This window comes from Tursiops truncatus, chromosome 11 (genome assembly GCF_011762595.2).
Source record: "Tursiops truncatus isolate mTurTru1 chromosome 11, mTurTru1.mat.Y, whole genome shotgun sequence".
Taxonomy (NCBI): domain Eukaryota; kingdom Metazoa; phylum Chordata; class Mammalia; order Artiodactyla; family Delphinidae; genus Tursiops; species Tursiops truncatus.
Window position 1 is genome coordinate 27981387 of NC_047044.1, and position 12168 is coordinate 27993554.

The following is a 12168-nucleotide window of genomic DNA, read 5'->3' on the forward strand; positions in this document are numbered from 1 at the left end:
AACAACAACAAAAAAATTAACAAACTTGGAGAATCCCTGAGATTTTTTTCCAAATTATGAACATCCTTCTGATTTCGTTTTCTAATTTGTAGGGTACAATGAATATAAGTGATAAAGGCATATCCTTTAAAAATATAATCTCAACCCAACCAAAATTAACTGTTTTCAGTTACGATTTCCAGTGGATCTCTTTTCTGGGGATCAGGTTTTAGAAAACAGAATAAATTAATGGCAGATACCAGTCAAAATTCTGTGTTCCTTTAGGACCCAGTTTCTGTAACCTCCTCTTAGTCAAAGAATTATACACACACACATCCACAGCACTATGGTGAAGGGGACCTATCAGTAAAAATCCCTGCTAAGGGCATTTCTTTAATATGTTTGGAATTGTAAGAGGGAGAGGATTTTCTCTTCAGACTCCAGCCTCACATACCTTGGAGCTGATGAATTCTGCACATCCCTGGGATTTGCAGGAGGTTACAGAACAAGATTACACACCATGGTGATATATTTACTGCAAGGACAACCCGGGCACAGCTGCAGCTTGAAACCAGAAATGTGTGGAAAGAGTCTAACCATGAAATACTTAAGGCTATTATTTCGTCGGAGCATCCTTGTATACCCAGGAAATGAAGCCAATCAATTTTGCTTTTCTTTTTCATTGTTGTTGTTGGTTTAATGCAATTTAGTCTGAGAGGATGAAAACTGGTACCTGACTTTATTATTTACTCATGTAAAGTCAGGGCTGAGAAAAAAATCAGTCCAGTAACAGGGATTATATGTAGTTAACTGATCTGCAAAGAATGAGAAGAAGGCAAAGCTCTCCATTTATGCAAAAATGGATGGTGGGGTTTGCCTCTCCTTTTAGGATTAAACTGCAAATGTCATTTAACATTGAATGGCTTTGGAAATAATATCACACTGAATTTCTCAAGTGGATCCCCCAGACTTTTTCCTTTTACTCCCAGTTCCTAAATAATTATACTGAGGGCACCGTGGCTTGAGTGGCTAGCAATAATAGACAATGCCCTCATGGAGCCCATAACCTTGCAAGGAAAAGAGACATTAAAAGGAGAAGGATATAGATAATAACAGAGTTACAAGCCTCGATAAAGCTAGAAGGACAAAGTACTCCAGGGGAGCACATTACATGCCTTGTATTTTTGTGTTTATTTATCTGCTTGCTCTATAAGTCTGTGAGATTCTTGACCGATGCAATGTGTTATTTAAAATAACTGTTTAAAAACTTCGATGTTTTATCATTCTATTCCCAGAGCCTTGCACAGTCCATGGCACATGGTAGATGCTTAGTAAACTTGGTTAGTTATGTTTGTTGAGGAAAATTACAGTTGCTAGAATTACTCATGTAATCCTTACAAAAATCCCATGAGCTAAATTTTGCAGGTATTAGTGTTCTCATTTTACTGATAGGAAAACAAAGGAAAAATTAAATGATTTGCTCAGACTCCCTCAGCTAGTAAGACAGAATGAAAACAGGTCTCTGAACTCTGAAACCAGTGTTCTTTCCCCACATAACACTGCCTCCGGAAAAAAATAGATAAGATAAAGAATAGAAATAATACTAATGAAACTAGCAGACAATATATGCTTGTTTGCATGTCAATAAAGGGGGAAAAACAAAACAAGGAAGGAGGAAACTTCAGAGTTGAACACGGATTAAAATGAATGCAATTCATCCTCAAATAAAAATGCTATAGGATAAAAGCCAAAAACTTTCCTTAGAGTTTTGTATCTCCAGCAACCTGTATTTAAACAGATGTCATTCTTTTTAAAGAACCCTCCTATTCAAACTTTTGAAAAAGAAGATTTGCCTTTTAATGGGAAATCTTTATTCCATCATGGAGGTAAAATACAACTTCACAAGTTTGGTTATCTATTGTCAATTTTAGCAGATTTTTTCCCCTGAACTACTGTAGTTAGCATATAGAAAAGACAGGCTGCAATATATTTGAGGCCAGACTGGAAACATTCACAGGAGGTGTCTTAGCTTGCGCTCGCCATGACAAAGTACCAGAGACTGGGTGGCTTGAACAACAGAAATTTATTTCTCACAGTTCTGGAGAGTGGGAAGTCCAAGATAAAGGTGCCAGCTGGTGAGAGCTCTTTTCCTGGTTTGCGAAGGCCTTCTTGCTGTGTCCTTATGTTGCAGAGAGAGCTGTCTCTCTCTTTCTTCCTCTTCTTGTAAGGCCACTAGTCTCATCATTAGGGCCTTACCCTCATGACCTACTCTAACCCCAGTTACCTCCCAGAGGCCACACCTCCAAATATTATCACACTGGGGGTTAGGTATTCAGCATAGGAATTGTAAGGGGGTGGGGGAGAAAAACATTCAGCTCATAACAGGAGGTATAACTAAAAGAAATAAAACTGGTTGTATTACACACACACACACACACACACACACACACACACACACACACACACACACACACACACACGAGACTAAGCCACACTCCAAAACGTTGACAAGAAGACCATGGGTGAGGTTATGCCTAATCTTGAGGGACTACCTCTGAATAATAGAAATTAGAGTAACAATCCACAATGGAAGACCAAATAAAGCTAAACAGGAATGAGTCATGCATTTGACATTATTTTTTAAGAAATCAGAGATATTTAGACATAAATAAGTCAGCAGGAAGGTCGAACACTGGTTTAACTGTCCCAAAAGAGCCTTTTGAATTTAACTTGAGCATCTTGGAGCCATAAGAGCTGAAACATCCTCATTTTAAAAGGGTACAATGTTCACTGAAATACAAAATGTTTGTACAAAACTACTCTATTGACTATGGTTTCCAATTATTACCAAAGTGGAAGAAACTGAGCACATTTTATATTTTGTTATGTTCTACCTAATTAGCAAAAACAAAACAAAGAAAGTATATACTGTAATGCTGCTATATTTCAGTCCTTATGAAAAAAGGTTGATGACCAGTATAACCACCAGAAAATCAAAAACTTGTCCTGATTAATTGTGGTATTAAGGACAAAAACCTGCACATGGTGTGTATTTATTTTGATTTGTGTCCTGCCTGCTTTCAACTAGAATTTGTGGTGGTAAAAAATAAATCACTATATTTACCAACTCACGTTTGATTGCACAGTACAGAAAACCCCAGCTACAATGGTTTAATAAGCACATAAGGGAATTTATTGGCCCATATAGTTGAAGACTTGAGGTAGAACCCATATCTAACACAACTAGATCCAAGAATTCAAAGAGGTCAACAGACCTTGGTCTCCTTATCTTCATATCTCAGATCTGCTTTCCTTTGGGCTGGCCCCATCCTCAGGCACTCTGTACTGTGGAATAAGATGGAGGCCAGAAGCTCTAGTTTTTCATCCCATCCTGTTGGCCATTCTCCTGGAAAATTAACACCTCCTTTACAGTCATGCTAGTAAAAGCATATGAATGCGCTTTGATAGGCCTGACTTGTGTCATGTCATGGCTTCATTCTTGATCCAGTTACTGAGGCCAGGGCAGCAGAGCACACTGATAGGCCTGGCCTGGGTCATGTTTCCACCCCTGGGCTCTCAAAAACTAGAATGAATTCCCTCTAAACCACATGGACTGAGAAGAGGGAAAAGAAAGTAAGCAAGAAGTATTGAGATTCTGTTACCACAAAAGGGAGGAATATTCTTCATGTAGTTGAACACTATGGATGTCTACCCCAATCCAAGTACAATAAAACTGAATCACTGACAAATACTGGAAAGCAGAAGTCATGTATAAATGAGGTGATGGTCTTGGGGGTGAGGGGAAAGAAGGGGAGATGATATGTCATAGAAACCTGGATTGAGAAAATCTGGAATGATCAAGTATAAAACTTTGCTTTGAGTTTCCTAGAAGCAAAGGCAAGGAGAGACTTTCAATCGAAAAGAAACACTCGCCTCATCTAAAGAAAGGAAGCTCCCAGCTTGTCGGGTGATATAGATACATTTTTGGCTCTGAATTCTGAAAAGAACTTGTCTCCAAGTCCTTTAAATAAGACTGAGCAACATAATGAGGGATTATTTTTTTTAAAAGCAAGTTTTTACTGTTATGGTCTCTCCCGTTGCGGAGCACAGACTCTGGACACGCAGGCTCAGCGGCCATGGCTCACGGGCCCAGCCACTCCGCGGCATGTGGGATCTTCCCAGACCGGGGCACGAACCCGTCTCCCCTGCATCGGCAGGCGGACTCTCAACCACTGCACCACCAGGGAAGCCCTAAAAGCAAGTTTTGAAATAGAGGTGGTACACATTCAGCTCAATGAAGGCCAAGGACATAGCATTACACTGTAGCTCTGGAAAGTCAAGTATTCAAAAGGCTATAGTGACTCAGTCCAAGTATGTAACCTAATGAAGGACTCAAAGGTAGAAAACCTACAATGAAGTACTAGCCCTGCCACTTATTAACAGAGCCGCCTTAGCTAGGTCCCTCTTGTTCTCTGAGCTTATGTTTGTTAAATGTAAAGAAGTGGTAATAATAGCAATATTTTCTGACTATATGTGAGAATTAAATTAAGTAACATGTCAAAGTACTTTTAACTCTCTAATATGTATGCAGATAGGTAACATATTTTCATCAGAAAAATTTATACTCTAGGATCTTCTAGATAAAGGATAAAGTCAGATCAGATTATATATATTTTATAATTAATTACATAAAATGTTCAACTGATGAGTCATTAAATAGTGAAAGGCTATTTTAAGTTTTCATTGCAGTACTAATAAAAGCCTTTTTGACTCCCCACTTTTTATTATTTTGCTCTTAAACTTCTCATGTTTCAAATAAGTGAGGTGTCAACCACAAGAGAAACAGTCATTTTTATTTGTGAAGTACTTTAAGACGGTGATTATAACACTGAATAAAGCTTTGCAGATATTATTATTACCAATATGATCACTACCACCACCATTACTTCTACCAATTGCTACAATTTATTGAGCATTTACTATTGGCCAGACAGGAAATGAAATGCTTCGCATACATTAATAACAAAATCCCTGAACTAGAAATGAGAAGGGTGATTTTTATAATGCCTCTCAAGAGCAGTAAAACATTAGACTAATCACTTATCTCTGGTCCTGGGTTTCTCTAGGCTTGGACTGGTATTGGTTGCACATCTTTAAAGTTTCCTTCCAGACTTCAATATTCTATTACTACTTTGTCAGGGTCAACTTCATGGTGCAAAGGTTGCTTCTCACATTTGTGGTTTATAAGTGCTTTTACCCCAGTTATGAATTGATACTTTTCTTAGAATGTTCTCTATGGTAGTTTATCAAAAGCAGCACCATCATTTTCTTTCAATGAACTGATGGGATATTCTTCTAGACGAGAGAAGGGCATGTCTTCTACAATTTGTGGAATTTTGTGGAATGTGTTCTCTGGAAGAAAATAGTAAGGAGCCAATAAGTTTGTGTCACTGCCTTAAATTAGTGAGTGGTCATTGTATTTCAAGCAAAAATTCATTTCTTTTTTTTTTTTTACCTTTATTTATTTATTTAAATTTTTAAAATTGAGATATAACTGACATAAACATGATTTCTTAAATCCCCTCGCAGTTCAGCAGCTTTCATCAGTTAAGGTCATAGTTAATATACCAAATGGTACCTAGCAGTGGTTTTCTTTTCTTTTTTTTTCTAAATTAATTAATTTATTTATTTTGAGCTGCGTCGGGTCTTTGTTGCTGTGCACGGGCTTTCTCTAGTTTCAGAGAGCGGGGGGCTACTCTTCATTGCGGTGTGTGGGCTTCTCTTTGTGGTGGCTTCTCTTGTTGCGGAGCACGGGCTCTAGGCGCGTGGGCTTCAGTCGTTGCCGCGCGGGTGCAGTAGTTGTGGCTCGTGGGCTCTAGAGTGCAGGCTCAGTAGTTGTGCCTCACAGGCTTAGTTGCTCTGCGGCATGTGGGATCTTCCTGGACCAGGGCTCGAACCCGTGTCCCCTGAATTGGCAGGTGGATTCTTAACCCCTGTGCCATCAGGTAAGTCCCCTTAGCAGTGGTTTTCAGTTTTGGCTACACATTATAGTTACTGGGGAATTTTTAAAAATATTAATGCCTGAATCCCACAGCAGAGATTCTGATGCGATTGGTCAAGGGGGGCAGACTGGATATTGGGATTATTTTTTCCAGTGCTTTCCCAGATGATTCTAATGTATAGTCAAGATTGAGATTTACTGGCCCATCTGGTGTTATCAGTGAGGCAGGGCATCACATACCCGAAGATAAGATGTGGCAATCAGGAAGAGGTGGTGGATGCTCTGTTGGAAAAAATCAGCAGGATCGACTAGTTGGGCCCCAACCAACACTTACACGATATGTGAAACAGGCAGTATAGATAACGTCTGGTTGTAAGAAGGAGTTTTTACTTATGTATGTTACTTGGGTGGCGCATCAACTGAGTTAAAATGGAGAGGAAATGTATGTCATCTTCAATGGGAGACTGTGCCTTTTTTCTTTTTCTTTTTTTCTGCTGGTTTTTAATTGTCAAAATCCAGAGGAGGCACCTGGGAAAGGTGTATATTTACCACATTCTCCTGACCCTCCAACCCCTTTTGGGAGGCACCAAATTTCTTTTTCTAATTCCAAGGTCTTTTGGACATGGTTTATAATATCATTTTATCCTGCAAGGTCTATTTTAATTGACAGAACCAATAGACACAAGAAATCATTACCAAAATAAGAATCCAACTCGAGTAATCCTTTGAGGATTTCTTTGCTTTCTTAAATAAAATCCAACACATGGTCCTGTTCTGGCATGTTTGGGAAATTATGCCCATTATGTCTCTTTGTTTGCTTTTAAAACCCGCTTCTTTAATTTCTTGCAAATTTTTCTGTCCAAAGCTAAATTGATTCTGCACAGCAAAGATAAACTCCAGTCCAGAAACTAGAAAGAAAATGTTTATGTGGTTGAGGTGCATATTTATAGAATTCCTGATTGGCTGGTGAGACCCGGAGGGTCAGCAGTCCAGCTTCTGGTAGATACAATGGCCCTTTTTTAGTTCTTTGAAATGAGAGGTTTTCATCTCTACCATGAAGCTTTCAGGTCTGGTCTACAGATGGCTGATATTTGTGATCTTTCTTATATCTATTTGTGTCTTCTTAGATGAAATTTTGAGGTTACATGTATAAATAATATGGAAGGAAGTGAATGCTTGAGGTTAATGTTTGTAGGAAAAACCAGGGAGGGGACTTTTTGCTAAAGGTTTTTTAAAAAAGCTACTCTACTTCCTACAGACTGATGTAGTAACCCCAAGACAAGGGGTTTTCACAAATTTTTTTTCCAGTTTTTATAATGAATGCAAAACTGTATCCCATAACCTGAAGCAGAGAGAAATAATCAAATTAGTCACAGTGTTATACAATTTCTTGTTTGTTTGTTTGCCTTTCCATTTCACAATATGATGAGAGAAAAGTAAGATAATTTGAAAAGCAAAAGCGTAAAAAAATACATTTCCTCCATGTAGCATTTAGGGGTTAAAAAAAAAAAGAATAGGAAAGGCCACTAATTATAATATACTCACTGACTACCTGAAGATTTCAGAGTTTTTATTTTTTTGTATTGATTTTCCTATTGGTAGGAGTCCTGACTGTTTTGTTTCCTCATATCTCAGCCTTTATCACTGTTAAATAATGTTAGATATGTGTGTACATGTATGTGTTTATGTGCATGGCATGTGTTAAAGGAATTTAGAAATGTAGTAACAAATTTTCTCATAATACAATTATATTTTGATTCTAAATGTGGATTTTATTAAACTACAGGATACCTGTAAGAAGCTTTGGCTATAAACAGTGATGATCATTTTGTAATGTATAGAAATATCGAATCACTATGTTGTGTACCAGGAACTAACATAGTGCTGTAGGTCAATTATACGTCAAAAAACAAACAAACAAACCGCAGAAAAAGAGATCAGATTTGTAGTTACCAGAGATGAAGAGTGGGGGCAGGGGGAATTGGGTGAAGGTAGTCAAAAGGTACAAATTTCTAGTTATAAGATAAATAACAGGGATGTAACACACATGATTAATAGAATTAGCACTGCTGTATATTATACATGAAAGGTGTTAGAGAGTAAATCCTAAGGGTTCTCATCACAAAGAGAACATTTTTTTTCTTTTTCTTTATGTTGTATCTATATGAGCTGACGGATGTTCACTACATTTTTGTGGTCATCATTTTATAATGTACGTAAGTCAAATCATTATGTTGTATACCTTAAACTTATACAGTGCTGTATGCCAATTATTTCTCAATAAAACTAGGAGGAAAAAAAAGAAGTTTGGGCAGTAAATCTTAGAAAGCAATTTCGATTAGTTTAAGCAAAAATTAAGCTTCATTGCAGGGTTATTGGTGTTATTTCACAGTACCTAAGGGCTAAGATATGTCAGTGTTTTAGGCTACTTTTAAAATGAACTCAATGATCCCTGACTCCTGGTATTTACACCATGTAGAATCTCCTCCCCATGAGTGTAGACTGGAAATAGTGACCTATAACAAATAGAATACAGCAAAAGTGACGGGATGTCTCTTCCAAGATTAAGTTATAAAATTCTATAGCTTCCACCTTGTTCTTTCTCTTTCCACTCTGATGAAGGCCGTGATGTGAGCTGCCCTGTGAAAAGCTTATGTAGAAAGGAATTGAGGACAACCTCTATCCATAATTAAGAGGAACTCAGGCTCTCGATGTAACAGTCTGCAAGGAACTGAATCCTGCCAACAACCATGTGAGAGCTTGGAAAAAGATCCTTCCCTAGTTGAGAATTCAGATGAAACCACAGACTAGGTCAACACCTTGACTGTAATCTTGTGAGAGACCCTGAGATGGAAGATCCAGTTAAGCCATGTCTAGATTCCTGACCCACAGAAATTGTGGGGTAATAAATGCTGTTGTTTTAAGTCATTTAGTTTTGAGTTAATGTGTTGCATAACAATAGATAACTAATATAGTCAGCAACAGACTGGAGGAGCGCTAGGGAAATCCATAAAATGTGTCTTTCTGCTCCTTAATTCTCTTTTTCTCTAGTTGTCTATCTCACTCAACTCTCATTACCAAACCACTTTGCCCTCAGTGCAAGATACACCAATAGCTGCCACATTTACCTGCCCTCTGTTTCTGTCATACTGAAGGAAATTAATGTCTTTTTAGATACATTTCCAAAACTCTAATGGCGGGAATCAGATTGGCTGATCTTGGATCAGAAATGCATCTCTGAACCAATCATCTATCCCAGGAGGGAAACACGCAAGGAAGAGACTGTCATTGATCTTGGTTGGGTAAGTGTACTAATGCCACAGTGTCTGGAGTAACTGTGAAGACTGAAGAAGGTAGATGTGTAATTTGTTTCCTTATTTTGTTCACTTTAGCCTACTGTTTATACAATTTGAATTACTAGTATATGCTAGTAATATATTTGAATTACTAAGCTCATATATACCATTACTCTAAAAAGTAAATATAGAAAAACTTAAGGTCTCTAAAAGACTTCCCACCTAGAAAATGCATCATATGAAACTTGACATTTGTGCAAGGTACATGCCAAGAAGTAGAAAGTAATAGACACTGACATTCTTGATTATTCAGAAAGGATATGGTTTGACATTTAAGGCCAACTGAAGCTTCATACACCCATTGTATCACAGGCTCATTTGGCCCTCCATTCTCTGCCTATTTTCCTACATGTGTAGAAAAACTGATAAAATTCCAGCAAAGTGGGGGAAAAAATGTAAGATCAGTTGTTATACCAGGATGGTGAGCGTTAATCAAGCTACAGTATTTCTCTAGCTACAGTTGTGTAATCATGACAAATGAAAAGATCGCTTCAGAACTGCCTATACTTATAAGAACAGAACATTGACTGTGATCAAACAATGTAGACAAAACAAATGGCTTTGCTGCTGTCTCACTGGGATCCAAACAAAACAAATGGTAGAAGATTATGTTATATATATGTGTATATATATATATATTTTTTCTTTATTGGAGGGGACGCCCAGATGATTATATTTTGACCATCAGACTTGCTTTGTGTATCAAAGTGTTTTCTAAAAATTAGCTCTGAAATCAGAGAAAATAAGCATACTGTCCTGCTCTTTTGGTGTACTAGGAGTATCAGTGAGAGGTTAAAAAAAAAACATCCTGTTGGAAATGGCCAAGGTAATATGATCATGTGTGCAAGATGCTAAAGGGCAGTTAGTCAGTCTGAGCATGGGTTGTCTTTGGAGTCAGAGGCAGGAATGGTGGGGTGATGAGCACACAATATCTATATACAACATAGTAAGTGTCTGAGGCACCAGAGCTTTAGAACCACACTACTTGGGCTCAAATCCTGCGTTTGCCAAGTACTAGACTTAGGGCACATAGTTTATATTCTGTGCCTCAGTTTCTTCATCTTTGAAATAGGGAAAAATTTAAGAGTACCTACCTTTACAGTCTTGTTGTAAAGATGAGATAAAATAATTGATACAAAGAGTGTGGCACAATGCCTAATATATATTAAGCACTCAAATGTTAGCTAAGATTATTACATACTTTTTCATGATACCAGTTATTTAAACTCCCTGAACCTCAATGTCCTTATCTGTCAAATAGGGAACTGATTTTAGCAATGACACCTATAAAGTTGCGTGTATGATCCAGAATATGATATTATGCACTCACTCAATCTAATATATGTTTTCTTAATTCTTTGAAAGTGAGAAGGGAAACTGAGCTGGTAGTTGCTTTGCAATTATCTAGGATCACAGCTGCAGTCAACATGGTGGTAAATTAGTTTCCTAGGGCAGCCGTGACACATTACCACAAACTAGATGGCTTAAAACAATAGAAATTTAGCCCTTCTCAATTTTGGAGGCCAGGATTCCAAAGTCAAGCTTGCAGCAGAGCCATGTAGCCTCTGAAGGCCTTGGAGGAGAATCCTTCCTTGACTCTTCCAGCTTCTGGTGGTTCCTGGTGTTCTTTGGTCTATGGCTGCATAAGTCCAATCTCTGCCCCTGTCTTCACATGGTCATCTTCCCTATGTGTGCCTGTCTCCAATCTCTGTCTCCTTTCTCTTATAAAGACACCAGTCATTGGATTTAGAGTCCACCCCAAATCGAGTATAATTTCATCTGGAGATCCTAAACTAATTACATCTGTAAAGACTTTATTTTCAAATAAAGTCACATTCTGAGGTCCTGGGTGGAAATTAATTTGGGGAAGGGCACTATAGTATTAAACCCACTACAGTGGTGGTATTTGCAAACGCCTCCAATTCCGTGCCGTTTATCTTATTTTCACTTCAACCCATTTACTCAACCCACATTTTGGGAGTAGCTACTTTGTGTCAGACCCAGGGACACAAAGGTAGTTCCTTAAAAGAGTTCATAATATTTTGAGAAAGATGCACACTAAATAGGTCTCTGGAACTATAGTGACAGAGAGAAAAAAAGTGGTGCTTTATCCCTAAGTGGTTAGACAGGGCTCCCGGAAAGAAGTAAAACCTGTATCTGTCACGAGTTCTTTACTCATCTACTCAAAGTACCTATGTCAGATGAAGGTGTATGAGGGGAAGGAAGAAATGGACTTGGCCAGACAGGCCACTCTCCCTCTGGATTACACAGAACTAGGCAACTTATTGGGTGCCCAACCAACTTACTTCAAATACTAATAGAGTTGCATCCAAAATTCTAGGCAAATGAATATCAACAGATAACAAATTAGAACCCTGGATTGTAGCATTTAATTTAAAATAGAGCATTGACCTTGAGTCTTCTGAGAAATACATGTATATTTAAAATGGGGAAGTATATTTCAAAATGTATCTGTTTCTGATTATTAATTCACTAGAACAGAATGTCACTGATTTCTGAATTATTTGTGTAATTGACAAGAGATTGCCACAATACATGGTGATATTTAAGCTCTCTTTATGGTTATGTTTCTTTTAAGGGAATTTTTTTTTATAAATCTAATTTCATAAATATAATAGTTTAAAATACTCCCCTGCAGCTAAGTGGTAACTGAAACCTAGATGTTGACTTGTCATTGCACCTCGTTTTGCGAGAATAACTTCAGAGGTGCAAAAACACTTATTTTCAGCGCTTGGAATGTGACAAATGTGTTATCTCTAGACTTTGTGAAGTTCACCCTCACCTCCTCCTACCCCACCTAGATTCTTGGTG